The following is a 21,181-nucleotide window of genomic DNA, read 5'->3' on the forward strand; positions in this document are numbered from 1 at the left end:
AAGAGGCAGTGATAGCACTCTCTGATTTTTCTGATGGACATACTTGTTCATCGCTTCCCCGGGTGGTTTTGAACCACCAACCTTTCCGTTAACAGCCGAAAGCGCTAACCAATTTCGGCACGGAGACACGAAACATACTGAAGTATCCCTATATACTAGTTAGCGAATTCAATTTCAATGTTTCTAACACCACATCTGACTATGCAGGTAAACGTAGTTTCAAGACTAAAACTACCGTTGCTTTTACAATTATCGTGACATTAGGAATCATAAGCAGTGGTAGCACTATCTCCTATATCTGATCGAAGTATTTGTTCATTGCGTCCCCGGGTGGGTTTGAACCACCAACATTTCGGTTAACAACCGAACGCGTTAACCAATTGCGCCACGGAGACATGAAACTTACTGAAGTTTCCCTATTTACAAGTTGGCTCATTTGCTTTCATTTATTTTTAATAGAACATCTGATGATGCCAGTAAACATGGCTACAACATTAACACTACCGTTGCTCTTACAGTTAACGTGACATTAGGAATAAGAGGCAGTGATAGCACTCTCTGATTTTTCTGATGGACATGCTTGTTCATCTCTTCCCCGGGTGGGCTTGAACCACCAACCTTTCCTTTAACAGCCGAAAGCGCTAACCAATTGCGGCACGGAGACACGAAACATACTGAAGTAACCCTATTTACTAGTTAGCTAATTCAATTTCAATGTTTTTAACACCACATCTGACTATGCAGGTAAACGTAGTTTCAAGACTAAAACTACCGTTGCTTTTACAATTATTGTAACATTAGGAATCATAAGCAGTGGTAGCACTATCTGTTTTATCTGATCGAAGTATTTGTTCATTGCGTCCCCGGATGGGCTTGAACCACCAACCTTTCGGTCAACAGCCGAACGCGCTAACCAATTGCTCCACGGAGACATGAAAATTACTGAAGTTTCCCTATTTACAAGTTGGCTCAATTACTTTCATTTATTTTAATAGCACATCTGATGATGCCAGTAAACATGGCTACAAGAGCAACACTACCGTTGCTCCTACAGTTAACGTGACATTAGGAATAAGAGGCAGTGATAGCACTCTCTGATTCTTCTGATGGACATATTTGTTCATCGTCTCCCCGGGTTGGCTTGAACCACCAACCTTTCCGTTAACAGCCGAACGCGCTAACCAATTGCGGCACGAAGACACGAAACATACTGAAGTATCCCTATTTACTAGTTAGCTAATTCAATTTCAATGTTTTTAACACCACATCTGACTATGCCGTAAACGTAGTTTCAAGACTAAAACTACCGTTGCTTTTACAATTATCATGACATTAGGAATCATAAGCAGTGGTAGCACTATCTCCTTTATCTGATCGAAGTATTTGTTCATTGCGTCCCCGGGTGGGCTTGAACCACCAACCTTTCGGTTAACAGCCGAACGCGCTAACCAATTGCGCCACGGAGACTATTTACAAGTTATCTCATTTACTTTCGTTTATTTTTAGTAGAACATCTGATGATGCCAGTAAACATGGCTACAACATTAACACTACCGTTGCTTTTACAGTTAACGTGACATTAGGAATAAGAGGCAGTGATAGCACTCTCTAATTCTTCTGATGGACATGCTTGTTCATCTCTTCCCCGGGTGGGCTTGAACCACCAACCTTTCCGTTAACAGGCGAACGCGCTAACCAATTGCGGCACGGAGACACGAAACATACTGAAGTATCCCTATTTATTAGTTAGCTAATTTAATTTCAATGTTTTTAACACCACATCTGACTATGCAGGTAAACGTAGTTTCAAGACTAAAACTACCGTTGCTTTTAAAATTATCGTGACTATAGGAATCATAAGCAGTGGTAGCACTATCTGTTTCATATGATCAAAGACATTGTTCATTGCGTCCCCGGGTGGGCTTGAACCACCAACCTTTCGGTCAACAGCCGAACGCGCTAACCAATTGCTCCACGGAGACATGAAAATTACTGAAGTTTCCCTATTTACAAGTTGGCTCAATTACTTTCATTTATTTTAATAGCACATCTCATGATGCCAGTAAACATGGCTACAAGACCAACACTACCGTTGCTCTTACAGTTAACGTGACATTAGGAATAAGAGGCAGTGATAGCACTCTCTGATTCTTCTGATGGACATATTTGTTCATCGCCTCCCCGGGTTGGCTTGAACCACCAACCTTTCCGTTAACAGCCGAACGCGCTAACCAATTGCGGCACGAAGACACGAAACATACTGAAGTATCCCTATTTACTAGTTAGCTAATTCAATTTCAATGTTTTTAACACCACATCTGACTATGCCGTAAACGTAGTTTCAAGACTAAAACTACCGTTGCTTTTACAATTATCATGACATTAGGAATCATAAGCAGTGGTAGCACTATTTCTTTATCTGATCGAAGTATTTGTTCATTGCGTCCCCGGGTGGGCTTGAACCACCAACCTTTCGGTTAACAGCCGAACGCGCTAACCAAATGCGCCACGGAGACTATTTACAAGTTATCTCATTTACTTTCGTTTATTTTTAATAGAACATCTGATGATGCCAGTAAACATGGCTACAACATTAACACTACCGTTGCTTTTACAGTTAACGTGACATTAGGAATAAGAGGCAGTGATAGCACTCTCTGATTCTTCTGATGGACATATTTGTTCATCGCTTCCCCGGGTGGGCTTGAAGCACCAACCTTTCCGTTAACAGGGGAACGCGCTAACCAATTGCGGCACGGAGACACGAAACATACTGAAGTATCCCTATTTATTAGTTAGCTAATTTAATTTCAATGTTTTTAACACCACATCTGACTATGCAGGTAAACGTAGTTTCAAGACTAAAACTACCGTTCCTTTTAAAATTATCGTGACTATAGGAATTATAAGCAGTGGTAGCACTATCTGTTTCATATGATCAAAGACATTGTTCATTGCGTCCCCGGGTGGGCTTGAACCACCAACCTTTCGGTTAACAGCCGAACGCGCTAACCAATTGCGCCACGGAGACATAAAACTTACTGAAGTTTCCCTATTTACAAGTTGACTCATTTACTTTCATTTATTTTTAATGGCATATCTGATGATGCCAGTAAACATGGCTACAAGAGTAACACTAACGTTGGTCTTACAGTTAACGTGAAAATAGGAATAAGAGGCAGTGATAGCACTCTCTGATTCTTCTGATGGACATATTTGTTCATCGCCTCCCCGGGTTGGCTTGAACCATCAACCTTTCCGTTAACAGCCGAACGCGCTAACCAATTGCGGCACGAAGACACGAAACATACTGAAGTATCCCTATTTACTAGTTAGCTAATTCAATTTCAATGTCTTTAACACCACATCTGACTATGCCGTAAACGTAGTTTCAAGACTAAAACTACCGTTGCTTTTACAATTATCATGACATTAGGAATCATAAGCAGTGGTAGCACTATCTCCTTTATCTGATCGAAGTATTTGTTCATTGCGTCCCCGGGTGGGCTTGAACCACCAACCTTTCGGTTAACAGCCGAACGCGCTAACCAATTGCGCCACGGAGACTATTTACAAGTTATCTCATTTACTTTCGTTTATTTTTAGTAGAACATCTGATGATGCCAGTAAACATGGCTACAACATTAACACTACCGTTGCTTTTACAGTTAACGTGACATTAGGAATAAGAGGCAGTGATAGCACTCTCTAATTCTTCTGATGGACATTTTTGTTCATCGCTTCCCCGGGTGGGCTTGAACCACCAACCTTTCCGTTAACAGGCGAACGCGCTAACCAATTGCGGCACGGAGACACGAAACATACTGAAGTATCCCTATTTATTAGTTAGCTAATTTAATTTCAATGTTTTTAACACCACATCTGACTATGCAGGTAAACGTAGTTTCAAGACTAAAACTACCCTTACTTTTAAAATTATCGTGACTATAGGAATCATAAGCAGTGGTAGCACTATCTGTTTCATATGATCAAAGACATTGTTCATTGCGTCCCCGGGTGGGCTTGAACCACCAACCTTTCGGTCAACAGCCGAACGCGCTAACCAATTGCTCCACGGAGACATGAAAATTACTGAAGTTTCCCTATTTACAAGTTGGCTCAATTACGTTCATTTATTTTAATAGCACATCTCATGATGCCAGTAAACATGGCTACAAGACCAACACTACCGTTGCTCTTACAGTTAACGTGACATTAGGAATAAGAGGCAGTGATAGCACTCTCTGATTCTTCTGATGGACATTTTTGTTCATCGCTTCCCCGGGTGGGCTTGAACCACCAACCTTTCCGTTAACAGCCGAACGCGCTAACCAATTGCGGCACGAAGACACGAAACATACTGAAGTATCCCTATTTACTAGTTAGCTAATTCAATTTCAATGTTTTTAACACCACATCTGACTATGCCGTAAACGTAGTTTCAAGACTAAAACTACCGTTGCTTTTACAATTATCATGACATTAGGAATCATAAGCAGTGGTAGCACTATCTCCTTTATCTGATCGAAGTATTTGTTCATTGCGTCCCCGGGTGGGCTTGAACCACCAACCTTTCGGTTAACAGCCGAACGCGCTAACCAATTGCGCCACGGAGACTATTTACAAGTTATCTCATTTACTTTCGTTTATTTTTAGTAGAACATCTGATGATGCCAGTAAACATGGCTACAACATTAACACTACCGTTGCTTTTACAGTTAACGTGACATTAGGAATAAGAGGCAGTGATAGCACTCTCTAATTCTTCTGATGGACATATTTGTTCATCGCTTCCCCGGGTGGGCTTGAACCACCAACCTTTCCGTTAACAGGCGAACGCGCTAACCAATTGCTACACGGAGACACGAAACATACTGAAGTATCCCTATTTATTAGTTAGCTAATTTAATTTCAATGTTTTTAACACCACATCTGACTATGCAGGTAAACGTAGTTTCAAGACTAAAACTACCGTTGCTTTTAAAATTATCGTGACTATAGGAATCATAAGCAGTGGTAGCACTATCTGTTTCATATGATCAAAGACATTGTTCATTGCGTCCCCGGGTGGGCTTGAACCACCAACCTTTCGGTCAACAGCCGAACGCGCTAACCAATTGCTCCACGGAGACATGAAAATTACTGAAGTTTCCCTATTTACAAGTTGGCTCAATTACTTTCATTTATTTTAATAGCACATCTCATGATGCCAGTAAACATGGCTACAAGACCAACACTACCGTTGCTCTTACAGTTAACGTGACATTAGGAATAAGAGGCAGTGATAGCACTCTCTGATTCTTCTGATGGACATATTTGTTCATCGCCTCCCCGGGTTGGCTTGAACCACCAACCTTTCCGTTAACAGCCGAACGCGCTAACCAATTGCGGCACGAAGACACGAAACATACTGAAGTATCCCTATTTACTAGTTAGCTAATTCAATTTCAATGTTTTTAACACCACATCTGACTATGCCGTAAACGTAGTTTCAAGACTAAAACTACCGTTGCTTTTACAATTATCATGACATTAGGAATCATAAGCAGTGGTAGCACTATTTCTTTATCTGATCGAAGTATTTGTTCATTGCGTCCCCGGGTGGGCTTGAACCACCAACCTTTCGGTTAACAGCCGAACGCGCTAACCAATTGCGCCACGGAGACTATTTACAAGTTATCTCATTTACTTTCGTTTATTTTTAATAGAACATCTGATGATGCCAGTAAACATGGCTACAACATTAACACTACCGTTGCTTTTACAGTTAACGTGACATTAGGAATAAGAGGCAGTGATAGCACTCTCTGATTCTTCTGATGGACATATTTGTTCATCGCTTCCCCGGGTGGGCTTGAAGCACCAACCTTTCCGTTAACAGGGGAACGCGCTAACCAATTGCGGCACGGAGACACGAAACATACTGAAGTATCCCTATTTATTAGTTAGCTAATTTAATTTCAATGTTTTTAACACCACATCTGACTATGCAGGTAAACGTAGTTTCAAGACTAAAACTACCGTTCCTTTTAAAATTATCGTGACTATAGGAATTATAAGCAGTGGTAGCACTATCTGTTTCATATGATCAAAGACATTGTTCATTGCGTCCCCGGGTGGGCTTGAACCACCAACCTTTCGGTTAACAGCCGAACGCGCTAACCAATTGCGCCACGGAGACATAAAACTTACTGAAGTTTCCCTATTTACAAGTTGACTCATTTACTTTCATTTATTTTTAATGGCATATCTGATGATGCCAGTAAACATGGCTACAAGAGTAACACTAACGTTGGTCTTACAGTTAACGTGAAAATAGGAATAAGAGGCAGTGATAGCACTCTCTGATTCTTCTGATGGACATATTTGTTCATCGCCTCCCCGGGTTGGCTTGAACCATCAACCTTTCCGTTAACAGCCGAACGCGCTAACCAATTGCGGCACGAAGACACGAAACATACTGAAGTATCCCTATTTACTAGTTAGCTAATTCAATTTCAATGTCTTTAACACCACATCTGACTATGCCGTAAACGTAGTTTCAAGACTAAAACTACCGTTGCTTTTACAATTATCATGACATTAGGAATCATAAGCAGTGGTAGCACTATCTCCTTTATCTGATCGAAGTATTTGTTCATTGCGTCCCCGGGTGGGCTTGAACCACCAACCTTTCGGTTAACAGCCGAACGCGCTAACCAATTGCGCCACGGAGACTATTTACAAGTTGTCTCATTTACTTTCGTTTATTTTTAGTAGAACATCTGATGATGCCAGTAAACATGGCTACAACATTAACACTACCGTTGCTTTTACAGTTAACGTGACATTAGGAATAAGAGGCAGTGATAGCACTCTCTAATTCTTCTGATGGACATTTTTGTTCATCGCTTCCCCGGGTGGGCTTGAACCACCAACCTTTCCGTTAACAGGCGAACGCGCTAACCAATTGCGGCACGGAGACACGAAACATACTGAAGTATCCCTATTTATTAGTTAGCTAATTTAATTTCAATGTTTTTAACACCACATCTGACTATGCAGGTAAACGTAGTTTCAAGACTAAAACTACCCTTACTTTTAAAATTCTCGTGACTATAGGAATCATAAGCAGTGGTAGCACTATCTGTTTCATATGATCAAAGACATTGTTCATTGCGTCCCCGGGTGGGCTTGAACCACCAACCTTTCGGTCAACAGCCGAACGCGCTAACCAATTGCTCCACGGAGACATGAAAATTACTGAAGTTTCCCTATTTACAAGTTGGCTCAATTACGTTCATTTATTTTAATAGCACATCTCATGATGCCAGTAAACATGGCTACAAGACCAACACTACCGTTGCTCTTACAGTTAACGTGACATTAGGAATAAGAGGCAGTGATAGCACTCTCTGATTCTTCTGATGGACATATTTGTTCATCGCCTCCCCGGGTTGGCTTGAACCACCAACCTTTCCGTTAACAGCCGAACGCGCTAACCAATTGCGGCACGAAGACACGAAACATACTGAAGTATCCCTATTTACTAGTTAGCTAATTCAATTTCAATGTTTTTAACACCACATCTGACTATGCCGTAAACGTAGTTTCAAGACTAAAACTACCGTTGCTTTTACAATTATCATGACATTAGGAATCATAAGCAGTGGTAGCACTATCTCCTTTATCTGATCGAAGTATTTGTTCATTGCGTCCCCGGGTGGGCTTGAACCACCAACCTTTCGGTTAACAGCCGAACGCGCTAACCAATTGCGCCACGGAGACTATTTACAAGTTATCTCATTTACTTTCGTTTATTTTTAATAGAACATCTGATGATGCCAGTAAACATGGCTACAACATTAACACTACCGTTGCTTTTACAGTTAACGTGACATTAGGAATAAGAAGCAGTGATAGCACTCTCTGATTCTTCTGATGGACATATTTGTTCATCGCTTCCCCGGGTGGGCTTGAAGCACCAACCTTTCCGTTAACAGGGGAACGCGCTAACCAATTGCGGCACGGAGACACGAAACATACTGAAGTATCCCTATTTATTAGTTAGCTAATTTAATTTCAATGTTTTTAACACCACATCTGACTATGCAGGTAAACGTAGTTTCAAGACTAAAACTACCGTTGCTTTTAAAATTATCGTGACTATAGGAATCATAAGCAGTGGTAGCACTATCTGTTTCATATGATCAAAGACATTGTTCATTGCGTCCCCGGGTGGGCTTGAACCACCAACCTTTCGGTCAACAGCCGAACGCGCTAACCAATTGCTCCACGGAGACATGAAAATTACTGAAGTTTCCCGATTTACAAGTTGGGTCAATTACTTTCATTTATTTTAATAGCACATCTCATGATGCCAGTAAACATGGCTACAAGACCAACACTACCGTTGCTCTTACAGTTAACGTGACATTAGGAATAAGAGGCAGTGATAGCACTCTCTGATTCTTCTGATGGACATATTTGTTCATCGCCTCCCCGGGTTGGCTTGAACCACCAACCTTTCCGTTAACAGCCGAAAGCGCTAACCAATTGCGGCACGAAGACACGAAACATACTGAAGTATCCCTATTTACTAGTTAGCTAATTCAATTTCAATGTTTTTAACACCACATCTGACTATGCCGTAAACGTAGTTTCAAGACTAAAACTACCGTTGCTTTTACAATTATCATGACATTAGGAATCATAAGCAGTGGTAGCACTATCTCCTTTATCTGATCGAAGTATTTGTTCATTGCGTCCCCGGGTGGGCTTGAACCACCAACCTTTCGGTCAACAGCCGAACGCGCTAACAAATTGCTCCACGGAGACATGAAAATTACTGAAGTTTCCCTATTTACAAGTTGGCTCAATTACTTTCATTTATTTTAATAGCACACCTGATGATGCCAGTAAACATGGCTACAAGAGCAACACTACCGTTGCTGTTACAGTTAACGTGACATTAGGAATAAGAGGCAGTGATAGCACTCTCTGATTCTTCTGATGGACATATTTGTTCATCGTCTCCCCGGGTTGGCTTGAACCACCAACCTTTCCGTTAACAGCCGAAAGCGCTAACCAATTGCGGCACGAAGACACGAAACATACTGAAGTATCCCTATTTACTAGTTAGCTAATTCAATTTCAATGTTTTTAACACCACATCTGACTATGCCGTAAACGTAGTTTCAAGACTAAAACTACCGTTGCTTTTACAATTATCATGACATTAGGAATCATAAGCAGTGGTAGCACTATCTCCTTTATCTGATCGAAGTATTTGTTCATTGCGCCCCCGGGTGGGCTTGAACCACCAACCTTTCGGTTAACAGCCGAACGCGCTAACCAATTGCGCCACGGAGACTATTTACAAGTTATCTCATTTACTTTCGTTTATTTTTAGTAGAACATCTGATGATGCCAGTAAACATGGCTACAACATTAACACTACCGTTGCTTTTACAGTTAACGTGACATTAGGAATAAGAGGCAGTGATAGCACTCTCTAATTCTTCTGATGGACATATTTGTTCATCGCTTCCCCGGGTGGGCTTGAACCACCAACCTTTCCGTTAACAGGCGAACACGCTAACCAATTGCGGCACGGAGACACGAAACATACTGAAGTATCCCTATTTATTAGTTAGCTAATTTAATTTCAATGTTTTTAACACCACATCTGACTATGCAGGTAAACGTAGTTTCAAGACTAAAACTACCGTTGCTTTTAAAATTATCGTGACTATAGGAATCATAAGCAGTGGTAGCACTATCTGTTTCATATGATCAAAGACATTGTTCATTGCGTCCCCGGGTGGGCTTGAACCACCAACCTTTCGGTCAACAGCCGAACGCGCTAACCAATTGCTCCACGGAGACATGAAAATTACTGAAGTTTCCCTATTTACAAGTTGGCTCAATTACTTTCATTTATTTTAATAGCACATCTCATGATGCCAGTAAACATGGCTACAAGACCAACACTACCGTTGCTCTTACAGTTAACGTGACATTAGGAATAAGAGGCAGTGATAGCACTCTCTGATTCTTCTGATGGACATATTTGTTCATCGTCTCCCCGGGTTGGCTTGAACCACCAACCTTTCCGTTAACAGCCGAACGCGCTAACCAATTGCGGCACGAAGACACGAAACATACTGAAGTATCCCTATTTACTAGTTAGCTAATTCAATTTCAATGTTTTTAACACCACATCTGACTATGCCGTAAACGTAGTTTCAAGACTAAAACTACCGTTGCTTTTACAATTATCATGACATTAGGAATCATAAGCAGTGGTAGCACTATCTCCTATATCTGATCGAAGTATTTGTTCATTGCGTCCCCGGGTGGGCTTGAACCACCAACCTTTCGGTTAACAGCCGAACGCGCTAACCAATTGCGCCACGGAGACTATTTACAAGTTATCTCATTTACTTTCGTTTATTTTTAATAGAACATCTGATGATGCCAGTAAACATGGCTACAACATTAACACTACCGTTGCTTTTACAGTTAACGTGACATTAGGAATAAGAGGCAGTGATAGCACTCTCTGATTCTTCTGATGGACATATTTGTTCATCGCTTCCCCGGGTGGGCTTGAAGCACCAACCTTTCCGTTAACAGGGGAACGCGCTAACCAATTGCGGCACGGAGACACAAAACATACTGAAGTATCCCTATTTATTAGTTAGCTAATTTAATTTCAATGTTTTTAACACCACATCTGACTATGCAGGTAAACGTAGTTTCAAGACTAAAACTACCGTTCCTTTTAAAATTATCGTGACTATAGGAATTATAAGCAGTGGTAGCACTATCTGTTTCATATGATCAAAGACATTGTTCATTGCGTCCCCGGGTGGGCTTGAACCACCAACCTTTCGGTTAACAGCCGAACGCGCTAACCAATTGCGCCACGGAGACATAAAACTTACTGAAGTTTCCCTATTTACAAGTTGACTCATTTACTTTCATTTATTTTTAATGGCATATCTGATGATGCCAGTAAACATGGCTACAAGAGTAACACTAACGTTGGTCTTACAGTTAACGTGAAAATAGGAATAAGAGGCAGTGATAGCACTCTCTGATTCTTCTGATGGACATATTTGTTCATCGCCTCCCCGGGTTGGCTTGAACCATCAACCTTTCCGTTAACAGCCGAACGCGCTAACCAATTGCGGCACGAAGACACGAAACATACTGAAGTATCCCTATTTACTAGTTAGCTAATTCAATTTCCATGTCTTTAACACCACATCTGACTATGCCGTAAACGTAGTTTCAAGACTAAAACTACCGTTGCTTTTACAATTATCATGACATTAGGAATCATAAGCAGTGGTAGCACTATCTCCTTTATCTGATCGAAGTATTTGTTCATTGCGTCCCCGGGTGGGCTTGAACCACCAACCTTTCGGTTAACAGCCGAACGCGCTAACCAATTGCGCCACGGAGACTATTTACAAGTTATCTCATTTACTTTCGTTTATTTTTAGTAGAACATCTGATGATGCCAGTAAACATGGCTACAACATTAACACTACCGTTGCTTTTACAGTTAACGTGACATTAGGAATAAGAGGCAGTGATAGCACTCTCTAATTCTTCTGATGGACATATTTGTTCATCGCTTCCCCGGGTGGGCTTGAACCACCAACCTTTCCGTTAACAGGCGAACGCGCTAACCAATTGCGGCACGGAGACACGAAACATACTGAAGTATCCCTATTTATTAGTTAGCTAATTTAATTTCAATGTTTTTAACACCACATCTGACTATGCAGGTAAACGTAGTTTCAAGATTAAAACTACCGTTGCTTTTAAAATTATCGTGACTATAGGAATCATAAGCAGTGGTAGCACTATCTGTTTCATATGATCAAAGACATTGTTCATTGCGTCCCCGGGTGGGCTTGAACCACCAACCTTTCGGTCAACAGCCGAACGCGCTAACCAATTGCTCCACGGAGACATGAAAATTACTGAAGTTTCCCTATTTACAAGTTGGCTCAATTACTTTCATTTATTTTAATAGCACATCTCATGATGCCAGTAAACATGGCTACAAGACCAACACTACCGTTGCTCTTACAGTTAACGTGACATTAGGAATAAGAGGCAGTGATAGCACTCTCTGATTCTTCTGATGGACATATTTGTTCATCGCCTCCCCGGGTTGGCTTGAACCACCAACCTTTCCGTTAACAGCCGAACGCGCTAACCAATTGCGGCACGAAGACACGAAACATACTGAAGTATCCCTATTTACTAGTTAGCTAATTCAATTTCAATGTTTTTAACACCACATCTGACTATGCCGTAAACGTAGTTTCAAGACTAAAACTACCGTTGCTTTTACAATTATCATGACATTAGGAATCATAAGCAGTGGTAGCACTATCTCCTTTATCTGATCGAAGTATTTGTTCATTGCGTCCCCGGGTGGGCTTGAACCACCAACCTTTCGGTTAACAGCCGAACGCGCTAACCAATTGCGCCACGGAGACTATTTACAAGTTATCTCATTTACTTTCGTTTATTTTTAATAGAACATCTGATGATGCCAGTAAACATGGCTACAACATTAACACTACCGTTGCTTTTACAGTTAACGTGACATTAGGAATAAGAGGCAGTGATAGCACTCTCTGATTCTTCTGATGGACATATTTGTTCATCGCTTCCCCGGGTGGGCTTGAAGCACCAACCTTTCCGTTAACAGGGGAACGCGCTAACCAATTGCGGCACGGAGACACGAAACATACTGAAGTATCCCTATTTATTATTTAGCTAATTTAATTTCAATGTTTTTAACACCACATCTGACTATGCAGGTAAACGTAGTTTCAAGACTAAAACTACCGTTCCTTTTAAAATTATCGTGACTATAGGAATTATAAGCAGTGGTAGCACTATCTGTTTCATATGATCAAAGACATTGTTCATTGCGTCCCCGGGTGGGCTTGAACCACCAACCTTTCGGTTAACAGCCGAACGCGCTAACCAATTGCGCCACGGAGACATAAAACTTACTGAAGTTTCCCTATTTACAAGTTGACTCATTTACTTTCATTTATTTTTAATGGCATATCTGATGATGCCAGTAAACATGGCTACAAGAGTAACACTAACGTTGGTCTTACAGTTAACGTGAAAATAGGAATAAGAGGCAGTGATAGCACTCTCTGATTCTTCTGATGGACATATTTGTTCATCGCCTCCCCGGGTTGGCTTGAACCATCAACCTTTCCGTTAACAGCCGAACGCGCTAACCAATTGCGGCACGAAGACACGAAACATACTGAAGTATCCCTATTTACTAGTTAGCTAATTCAATTTCAATGTCTTTAACACCACATCTGACTATGCCGTAAACGTAGTTTCAAGACTAAAACTACCGTTGCTTTTACAATTATCATGACATTAGGAATCATAAGCAGTGGTAGCACTATCTCCTTTATCTGATAGAAGTATTTGTTCATTGCGTCCCCGGGTGGGCTTGAACCACCAACCTTTCGGTTAACAGTCGAACGCGCTAACCAATTGCGCCACGGAGACTATTTACAAGTTATCTCATTTACTTTCGTTTATTTTTAGTAGAACATCTGATGATGCCAGTAAACATGGCTACAACATTAACACTACCGTTGCTTTTACAGTTAACGTGACATTAGGAATAAGAGGCAGTGATAGCACTCTCTAATTCTTCTGATGGACATATTTGTTCATCGCTTCCCCGGGTGGGCTTGAACCACCAACCTTTCCGTTAACAGGCGAACGCGCTAACCAATTGCGGCACGGAGACACGAAACATACTGAAGTATCCCTATTTATTAGTTAGCTAATTTAATTTCAATGTTTTTAACACCACATCTGACTATGCAGGTAAACGTAGTTTCAAGACTAAAACTACCGTTGCTTTTAAAATTATCGTGACTATAGGAATCATAAGCAGTGGTAGCACTATCTGTTGCATATGATCAAAGACATTGTTCATTGCGTCCCCGGGTGGGCTTGAACCACCAACCTTTCGGTCAACAGCCGAACGCGCTAACCAATTGCTCCACGGAGACATGAAAATTACTGAAGTTTCCCTATTTACAAGTTGGCTCAATTACTTTCATTTATTTTAATAGCACATCTCATGATGCCAGTAAACATGGCTACAAGACCAACACTACCGTTGCTCTTACAGTTAACGTGACATTAGGAATAAGAGGCAGTGATAGCACTCTCTGATTCTTCTGATGGACATATTTGTTCATCGCCTCCCCGGGTTGGCTTGAACCACCAACCTTTCCGTTAACAGCCGAACGCGCTAACCAATTGCGGCACGAAGACACGAAACATACTGAAGTATCCCTATTTACTAGTTAGCTAATTCAATTTCAATGTTTTTAACACCACATCTGACTATGCCGTAAACGTAGTTTCAAGACTAAAACTACCGTTGCTTTTACAATTATCATGACATTAGGAATCATAAGCAGTGGTAGCACTATCTCCTTTATCTGATCGAAGTATTTGTTCATTGCGTCCCCGGGTGGGCTTGAACCACCAACCTTTCGGTTAACAGCCGAACGCGCTAACCAATTGCGCCACGGAGACTATTTACAAGTTATCTCATTTACTTTCGTTTATTTTTAATAGAACATCTGATGATGCCAGTAAACATGGCTACAACATTAACACTACCGTTGCTTTTACAGTTAACGTGACATTAGGAATAAGAGGCAGTGATAGCACTCTCTGATTCTTCTGATGGACATATTTGTTCATCGCTTCCCCGGGTGGGCTTGAAGCACCAACCTTTCCGTTAACAGGGGAACGCGCTAACCAATTGCGGCACGGAGACACGAAACATACTGAAGTATCCCTATTTATTAGTTAGCTAATTTAATTTCAATGTTTTTAACACCACATCTGACTATGCAGGTAAACGTAGTTTCAAGACTAAAACTACCGTTTCTTTTAAAATTATCGTGACTATAGGAATTATAAGCAGTGGTAGCACTATCTGTTTCATATGATCAAAGACATTGTTCATTGCGTCCCCGGGTGGGCTTGAACCACCAACCTTTCGGTTAACAGCCGAACGCGCTAACCAATTGCGCCACGGAGACATAAAACTTACTGAAGTTTCCCTATTTACAAGTTGACTCATTTACTTTCATTTATTTTTAATGGCATATCTGATGATGCCAGTAAACATGGCTACAAGAGTAACACTAACGTTGGTCTTACAGTTAACGTGAAAATAGGAATAAGAGGCAGTGATAGCACTCTCTGATTCTTCTGATGGACATATTTGTTCATCGCCTCCCCGGGTTGGCTTGAACCATCAACCTTTCCGTTAACAGCCGAACGCGCTAACCAATTGCGGCACGAAGACACGAAACATACTGAAGTATCCCTATTTACTAGTTAGCTAATTCAATTTCAATGTCTTTAACACCACATCTGACTATGCCGTAAACGTAGTTTCAAGACTAAAACTACCGTTGCTTTTACAATTATCATGACATTAGGAATCATAAGCAGTGGTAGCACTATCTCCTTTATCTGATCGAAGTATTTGTTCATTGCGTCCCCGGGTGGGCTTGAACCACCAACCTTTCGGTTAACAGCCGAACGCGCTAACCAATTGCGCCACGGAGACTATTTACAAGTTATCTCATTTACTTTCGTTTATTTTTAGTAGAACATCTGATGATGCCAGTAAACATGGCTACAACATTAACACTACCGTTGCTTTTACAGTTAACGTGACATTAGGAATAAGAGGCAGTGATAGCACTCTCTAATTCTTCTGATGGACATATTTGTTCATCGCTTCCCCGGGTGGGCTTGAACCACCAACCTTTCCGTTAACAGGCGAACGCGCTAACCAATTGCGGCATGGAGACAAGAAACATACTGAAGTATCCCTATTTATTAGTTAGCTAATTTAATTTCAATGTTTTTAACACCACATCTGACTATGCAGGTAAACGTAGTTTCAAGACTAAAACTACCGTTGCTTTTAAAATTATCGTGACTATAGGAATCATAAGCAGTGGTAGCACTATCTGTTTCATATGATCAAAGTCATTGTTCATTGCGTCCCCCGGTGGACTTGAACCACCAACCTTTCGGTCAACAGCCGAACGCGCTAACCAATTGCTCCACGGAGACATGAAAATTACTGAAGTTTCCCGATTTACAAGTTGGCTCAATTACTTTCATTTATTTTAATAGCACATCTCATGATGCCAGTAAACATGGCTACAGGACCAACACTACCGTTGCTCTTACAGTTAACGTGACATTAGGAATAAGAGGCAGTGATAGCACTCTCTGATTCTTCTGATGGACATATTTGTTCATCGCCTCCCCGGGTTGGCTTGAACCACCAACCTTTCCGTTAACAGCCGAACGCGCTAACCAATTGCGGCACGAAGACACGAAACATACTGAAGTATCCCTATTTACTAGTTAGCTAATTCAATTTCAATGTTTTTAACACCACATCTGACTATGCCGTAAACGTAGTTTCAAGACTAAAACTACCGTTGCTTTTACAATTATCATGACATTAGGAATCATAAGCAGTGGTAGCACTATCTCCTTTATCTGATCGAAGTATTTGTTCATTGCGTCCCCGGGTGGGCTTGAACCACCAACCTTTCGGTTAACAGCCGAACGCGCTAACCAATTGCGCCACGGAGACTATTTACAAGTTATCTCATTTACTTTCGTTTATTTTTAATAGAACATCTGATGATGCCAGTAAACATGGCTACAACATTAACACTACCGTTGCTTTTACAGTTAACGTGACATTAGGAATAAGAGGCAGTGATAGCACTCTCTGATTCTTCTGATGGACATATTTGTTCATCGCTTCCCCGGGTGGGCTTGAAGCACCAACCTTTCCGTTAACAGGGGAACGCGCTAACCAATTGCGGCACGGAGACACGAAACATACTGAAGTATCCCTATTTATTAGTTAGCTAATTTAATTTCAATGTTTTTAACACCACATCTGACTATGCAGGTAAACGTAGTTTCAAGACTAAAACTACCGTTCCTTTTAAAATTATCGTGACTATAGGAATTATAAGCAGTGGTAGCACTATCTGTTTCATATGATCAAAGACATTGTTCATTGCGTCCCCGGGTGGGCTTGAACCACCAACCTTTCGGTTAACAGCCGAACGCGCTAACCAATTGCGCCACGGAGACATAAAACTTACTGAAGTTTCCCTATTTACAAGTTGACTCATTTACTTTCATTTATTTTTAATGGCATATCTGATGATGCCAGTAAACATGGCTACAAGAGTAACACTAACGTTGGTCTTACAGTTAACGTGAAAATAGGAATAAGAGGCAGTGATAGCACTCTCTGATTCTTCTGATGGACATATTTGTTCATCGCCTCCCCGGGTTGGCTTGAACCATCAACCTTTCCGTTAACAGCCGAACGCGCTAACCAATTGCGGCACGAAGACACGAAACATACTGAAGTATCCCTATTTACTAGTTACCTAATTCAATTTCAATGTCTTTAACACCACATCTGACTATGCCGTAAACGTAGTTTCAAGACTAAAACTACCGTTGCTTTTACAATTATCATGACATTAGGAATCATAAGCAGTGGTAGCACTATCTGTTTCATCTGATCGAAGTGTTTGTTCCTTGCGTCACCGGGTGGGCTTGAACCACCAACCTTTCGGTTAACAGCCGAACGCGCTAACCAATTGCGCCACGGAGACATGAAACTTACTGAAGTTTCCCTATTTACAAGTTATCTCATTTACTTTCGTTTATTTTTAATAGCACATCTGATGATGCCAGCAAACATGGTTACAACAGTAACACTACCGTTGCTCTTACAGTTAACGTGACATTAGGAATAAGAGGCAGTGATAGCACTCTCTGATTTTTCTGATGGACATACTTGTTCATCGCTTCCCCGGGTGGGCTTGAACCACCAACCTTTCCGTTAACAGCCGAAAGCGCTAACCAATTTCGGCACGGAGACACGAAACATACTGAAGTATCCCTATTTACTAGTTAGCGAATTCAATTTCAATGTTTCTAACACCACATCTGACTATGCAGGTAAACGTAGTTTCAAGACTAAAACTACGGTTGCTTTTACAATTATCGTGACATTAGGAATCATAAGCAGTGATAGGACTATCTCCTTTATCTGATCGAAGTATTTGTTCATTGCGTTCCCGGGTGGGTTTGAACCACCAACCTTTCAGTTAACAGCCGAACGCGCTAACCAATTGCGCCACGGAGACATGAAACTTACTGAAGTTTCCCTATTTACAAGTTGGCTCATTTGCTTTCATTTATTTTTAATAGAACATCTGATGATGCCAGAAAACATGGCTACAACATTAACACTACCGTTGCTTTTACAGTTAACGTGACATTAGGAATAAGAGGCAGTGATAGCACTCTCTCATTCTTCTGATGGACATAATTGTTCATCGCTTCCCCGGGTGGGCTTGAACCACCAACCTTTCCGTTAACAGGCGAACGCGCTAACCAATTGCGGCACGGAGACACGAAACATACTGAAGTATCCCTATTTATTAGTTAGCTAATTCAATTTCAATGTTTTTAACACCACATCTGACTATGCAGGTAAACGTAGTTTCAAGACTAAAACTACCGTTGCTTTTAAAATTATCGTGACTATAGGAATCATAAGCAGTGGTAGCACTATCTGTTTCATCTGATCAAAGAACTTGTTCATTGCGTCCCCGGGTGGGCTTGAACCACCAACCTTTCGGTTAACAGCCGAACGCGCTAACCAATTGCGCCACGGAGACATGAAACTTACTGAAGTTTCCCTATTTACAAGTTGACACATTTACTTTCATTTAATTCTAATAGCACATCTGATGATGCTAGTAAACATGGCTACAACAGTAACACTGCCGTTGCTCTTACAGTTAACGTGAAATTAGGAATAAGAGGCAGTGATAGCACTCTCTGATTTTTCTGATGGACATACTTGTTCATCGCTTCCCCGGGTGGGCTTGAACCACCAACCTTTCCGTTAACAGCCGAACGCGCCAACAAATTGAGACACGAAGGCACGAAACACACTGAAGTATCCCTATTTACTAGTTAGCTAATTCAATTTCAATGTTTTTAACACCATATCTGACTATGCAGGTAAACGTAGTTTCAAGACTAAAACTACCGTTGCTTTTACAATTATCGTGACATTAGGAATCATAAGCAGTGGTAGCGCTATCTGTTTCATCTGATGGAAGTATTTGTTCATTGCGTCCACGGGTGGGCTTGAACCACCAACCTTTCGGTTAACAGCCGAACGCGCTAACCAATTGCGCCACGGAGACATGAAACTTACTGAAGTTTCCCTATTTACAAGTTATCTCATTTACTTTCGTTTATTTTTAATAGCACATCTGATGATGCCAGCAAACATGGTTACAACAGTAACACTACCGTTGCTGTTACAGTTAACGTGACATTAGGAATAAGAGGCAGTGATAGCACTCTCTGATTTTTGTGATTGACATACTTGTTCATCGCTTCCCCGGGTGGGCTTGAACCACCAACCTTTCCGTTAACAGCCGAAAGCGCTAACCAATTTCGGCACGGAGACACGAAACATACTGAAGTATCTTTATTTACTAGTTAGCGAATTCAATTTCAATGTTTCTAACACCACATCTGACTATGCAGGTAAACGTAGTTTCAAGACTAAAACTACCGTTGCTTTAACAATTATCGTGACATTAGGAATCATAAGCAGTGGTAGCACTATCTGTTTCATCTGATCGAAGTGTTTGTTCCTTGCCTCACCGGGTGGGCTTGAACCACCAACCCTTCGGTTAACAGCCGAACGCGCTAACCAATTGCGCCACGGAGACATGAAACTTACTGAAGTTTCCCTATTTACAAGTTATCTCATTTACTCTCGTTTATTTTTAATAGCACATCTGATGATGCCAGCAAACATGGTTACAACAGTAACACTACCGTTGCTCTTCCAGTTAACGTGACATTAGGAATAAGAGGCAGTGATAGCACTCTCTGATTTTTCTGATGGACATACTTGTTCATCGCTTCCCCGGGTGGTCTTGAACCACCAACCTTTCCGTTAACAGCCGAAAGCGCTAACCAATTTCGGCACGGAGACACGAAACATACTGAAGTATCCCTATATACTAGTTAGCGAATTCAATTTCAATGTTTCTAACACCACATCTGACTTTGCAGGTAAACGTAGTTTCAAGACTAAAACTACCGTTGCTTTTACAATTATCGTGACATTAGGAATCATAAGCAGTGGTAGCACTATCTCCTATATCTGATCGAAGTATTTGTTCATTGCGTCCCCGGGTGGGTTTGAACCACCAACATTTCGGTTAACAGCCGAACGCGTTAACCAATTGCGCCACGGAGACATGAAACTTACTGAAGTTTCCCTATTTTAAAGTTGGCTTATTTGCTTTCATTTATTTTTAATAGAAAATCTGATGATGCCAGTAAACATGGCTACAACATTAACACTACCGTTGCTTTTACAGTTAACGTGACATTAGGAATAAGAGGCAGTGATAGCACTCTCTCATTCTTCTGATGGACATATTTGTTCATCGCTTCCCCGTTTGGGCTTGAACCGCCAACCTTTCCGTTAACACCAGAACGCGCTTACCAATTGCGGCACGGAGACACGAAACATACTGAAATATCCCTATTTACTAGTTAGCTAATTCAATTTCAATGTTTTTAACACCACATCTGACTATGCTGGTAAACGTAGTTTCAAGACTAAAACCACCGTTGCTTTTACAATTATCGTGACATTAGGAATCATAAGCAGTGGTAGCACTATCTGTTTCATCTGATCGAAGTGTTTGTTCATTGCGTCCCCGGGTGGGCTTGAACCACCAACCCTTCGGTTAACAGCCGAACGCGCTAACCAATTGCGCCACGGAGACATGAAACTTACTAAAGTTTCCCTATTTACAAGTTATCTCATTTACTCTCGTTTATTTTTAATAGCACATCTGATGATGCCAGCAAACATGGTTACAACAGTAACACTACCGTTGCTCTTCCAGTTAACGTGACATTAGGAATAAGAGGCAGTGATAGCACTCTCTGATTTTTCTGATGGACATACTTGTTCATCGCTTCCCCG

The 21,181-nt window shown here is 41.2% G+C and overlaps 25 non-coding genes across 25 annotated transcripts; all 25 read right to left on the minus strand.

The window, feature by feature from the left end:
• Window positions 1–1,393: 1,393 nt before the first annotated feature.
• Window positions 1,394–1,467, minus strand: Trnan-guu (transfer RNA asparagine (anticodon GUU)). The gene has a single exon. It is a non-coding gene; the product is annotated as a tRNA-Asn (tRNA).
• A 975-nt stretch (window positions 1,468–2,442) lies between these two features.
• On the minus strand, window positions 2,443–2,516 carry Trnan-guu (transfer RNA asparagine (anticodon GUU)). Its single transcript has one exon. It is a non-coding gene; the product is annotated as a tRNA-Asn (tRNA).
• Window positions 2,517–2,957: 441 nt separating this feature from the next.
• On the minus strand, window positions 2,958–3,031 carry Trnan-guu (transfer RNA asparagine (anticodon GUU)). Its single transcript has one exon. It is a non-coding gene; the product is annotated as a tRNA-Asn (tRNA).
• A 462-nt stretch (window positions 3,032–3,493) lies between these two features.
• Window positions 3,494–3,567, minus strand: Trnan-guu (transfer RNA asparagine (anticodon GUU)). The gene has a single exon. It is a non-coding gene; the product is annotated as a tRNA-Asn (tRNA).
• Window positions 3,568–4,543: 976 nt separating this feature from the next.
• Window positions 4,544–4,617, minus strand: Trnan-guu (transfer RNA asparagine (anticodon GUU)). The gene has a single exon. It is a non-coding gene; the product is annotated as a tRNA-Asn (tRNA).
• A 975-nt stretch (window positions 4,618–5,592) lies between these two features.
• On the minus strand, window positions 5,593–5,666 carry Trnan-guu (transfer RNA asparagine (anticodon GUU)). Its single transcript has one exon. It is a non-coding gene; the product is annotated as a tRNA-Asn (tRNA).
• Window positions 5,667–6,107: 441 nt separating this feature from the next.
• Trnan-guu (transfer RNA asparagine (anticodon GUU)) lies at window positions 6,108–6,181 on the minus strand. The gene has a single exon. It is a non-coding gene; the product is annotated as a tRNA-Asn (tRNA).
• A 462-nt stretch (window positions 6,182–6,643) lies between these two features.
• Trnan-guu (transfer RNA asparagine (anticodon GUU)) lies at window positions 6,644–6,717 on the minus strand. Its single transcript has one exon. It is a non-coding gene; the product is annotated as a tRNA-Asn (tRNA).
• A 976-nt stretch (window positions 6,718–7,693) lies between these two features.
• On the minus strand, window positions 7,694–7,767 carry Trnan-guu (transfer RNA asparagine (anticodon GUU)). The gene has a single exon. It is a non-coding gene; the product is annotated as a tRNA-Asn (tRNA).
• A 1,511-nt stretch (window positions 7,768–9,278) lies between these two features.
• Trnan-guu (transfer RNA asparagine (anticodon GUU)) lies at window positions 9,279–9,352 on the minus strand. Its single transcript has one exon. It is a non-coding gene; the product is annotated as a tRNA-Asn (tRNA).
• Window positions 9,353–10,328: 976 nt separating this feature from the next.
• Trnan-guu (transfer RNA asparagine (anticodon GUU)) lies at window positions 10,329–10,402 on the minus strand. The gene has a single exon. It is a non-coding gene; the product is annotated as a tRNA-Asn (tRNA).
• A 441-nt stretch (window positions 10,403–10,843) lies between these two features.
• Window positions 10,844–10,917, minus strand: Trnan-guu (transfer RNA asparagine (anticodon GUU)). The gene has a single exon. It is a non-coding gene; the product is annotated as a tRNA-Asn (tRNA).
• Window positions 10,918–11,379: 462 nt separating this feature from the next.
• Trnan-guu (transfer RNA asparagine (anticodon GUU)) lies at window positions 11,380–11,453 on the minus strand. The gene has a single exon. It is a non-coding gene; the product is annotated as a tRNA-Asn (tRNA).
• Window positions 11,454–12,429: 976 nt separating this feature from the next.
• On the minus strand, window positions 12,430–12,503 carry Trnan-guu (transfer RNA asparagine (anticodon GUU)). The gene has a single exon. It is a non-coding gene; the product is annotated as a tRNA-Asn (tRNA).
• Window positions 12,504–12,944: 441 nt separating this feature from the next.
• Window positions 12,945–13,018, minus strand: Trnan-guu (transfer RNA asparagine (anticodon GUU)). The gene has a single exon. It is a non-coding gene; the product is annotated as a tRNA-Asn (tRNA).
• Window positions 13,019–13,480: 462 nt separating this feature from the next.
• Trnan-guu (transfer RNA asparagine (anticodon GUU)) lies at window positions 13,481–13,554 on the minus strand. Its single transcript has one exon. It is a non-coding gene; the product is annotated as a tRNA-Asn (tRNA).
• Window positions 13,555–14,530: 976 nt separating this feature from the next.
• On the minus strand, window positions 14,531–14,604 carry Trnan-guu (transfer RNA asparagine (anticodon GUU)). The gene has a single exon. It is a non-coding gene; the product is annotated as a tRNA-Asn (tRNA).
• Window positions 14,605–15,045: 441 nt separating this feature from the next.
• Window positions 15,046–15,119, minus strand: Trnan-guu (transfer RNA asparagine (anticodon GUU)). Its single transcript has one exon. It is a non-coding gene; the product is annotated as a tRNA-Asn (tRNA).
• Window positions 15,120–15,581: 462 nt separating this feature from the next.
• On the minus strand, window positions 15,582–15,655 carry Trnan-guu (transfer RNA asparagine (anticodon GUU)). The gene has a single exon. It is a non-coding gene; the product is annotated as a tRNA-Asn (tRNA).
• Window positions 15,656–16,631: 976 nt separating this feature from the next.
• On the minus strand, window positions 16,632–16,705 carry Trnan-guu (transfer RNA asparagine (anticodon GUU)). The gene has a single exon. It is a non-coding gene; the product is annotated as a tRNA-Asn (tRNA).
• Window positions 16,706–17,146: 441 nt separating this feature from the next.
• Window positions 17,147–17,220, minus strand: Trnan-guu (transfer RNA asparagine (anticodon GUU)). Its single transcript has one exon. It is a non-coding gene; the product is annotated as a tRNA-Asn (tRNA).
• Window positions 17,221–17,682: 462 nt separating this feature from the next.
• Window positions 17,683–17,756, minus strand: Trnan-guu (transfer RNA asparagine (anticodon GUU)). The gene has a single exon. It is a non-coding gene; the product is annotated as a tRNA-Asn (tRNA).
• A 1,000-nt stretch (window positions 17,757–18,756) lies between these two features.
• Trnan-guu (transfer RNA asparagine (anticodon GUU)) lies at window positions 18,757–18,830 on the minus strand. The gene has a single exon. It is a non-coding gene; the product is annotated as a tRNA-Asn (tRNA).
• Window positions 18,831–20,367: 1,537 nt separating this feature from the next.
• Window positions 20,368–20,441, minus strand: Trnan-guu (transfer RNA asparagine (anticodon GUU)). Its single transcript has one exon. It is a non-coding gene; the product is annotated as a tRNA-Asn (tRNA).
• Window positions 20,442–20,904: 463 nt separating this feature from the next.
• On the minus strand, window positions 20,905–20,978 carry Trnan-guu (transfer RNA asparagine (anticodon GUU)). The gene has a single exon. It is a non-coding gene; the product is annotated as a tRNA-Asn (tRNA).
• Between the last annotated feature and the right edge of the window lie 203 nt (window positions 20,979–21,181).

Source organism: Hydractinia symbiolongicarpus, chromosome 11, assembly GCF_029227915.1.
Source record: "Hydractinia symbiolongicarpus strain clone_291-10 chromosome 11, HSymV2.1, whole genome shotgun sequence".
Taxonomy (NCBI): Eukaryota; Metazoa; Cnidaria; class Hydrozoa; order Anthoathecata; family Hydractiniidae; genus Hydractinia; species Hydractinia symbiolongicarpus.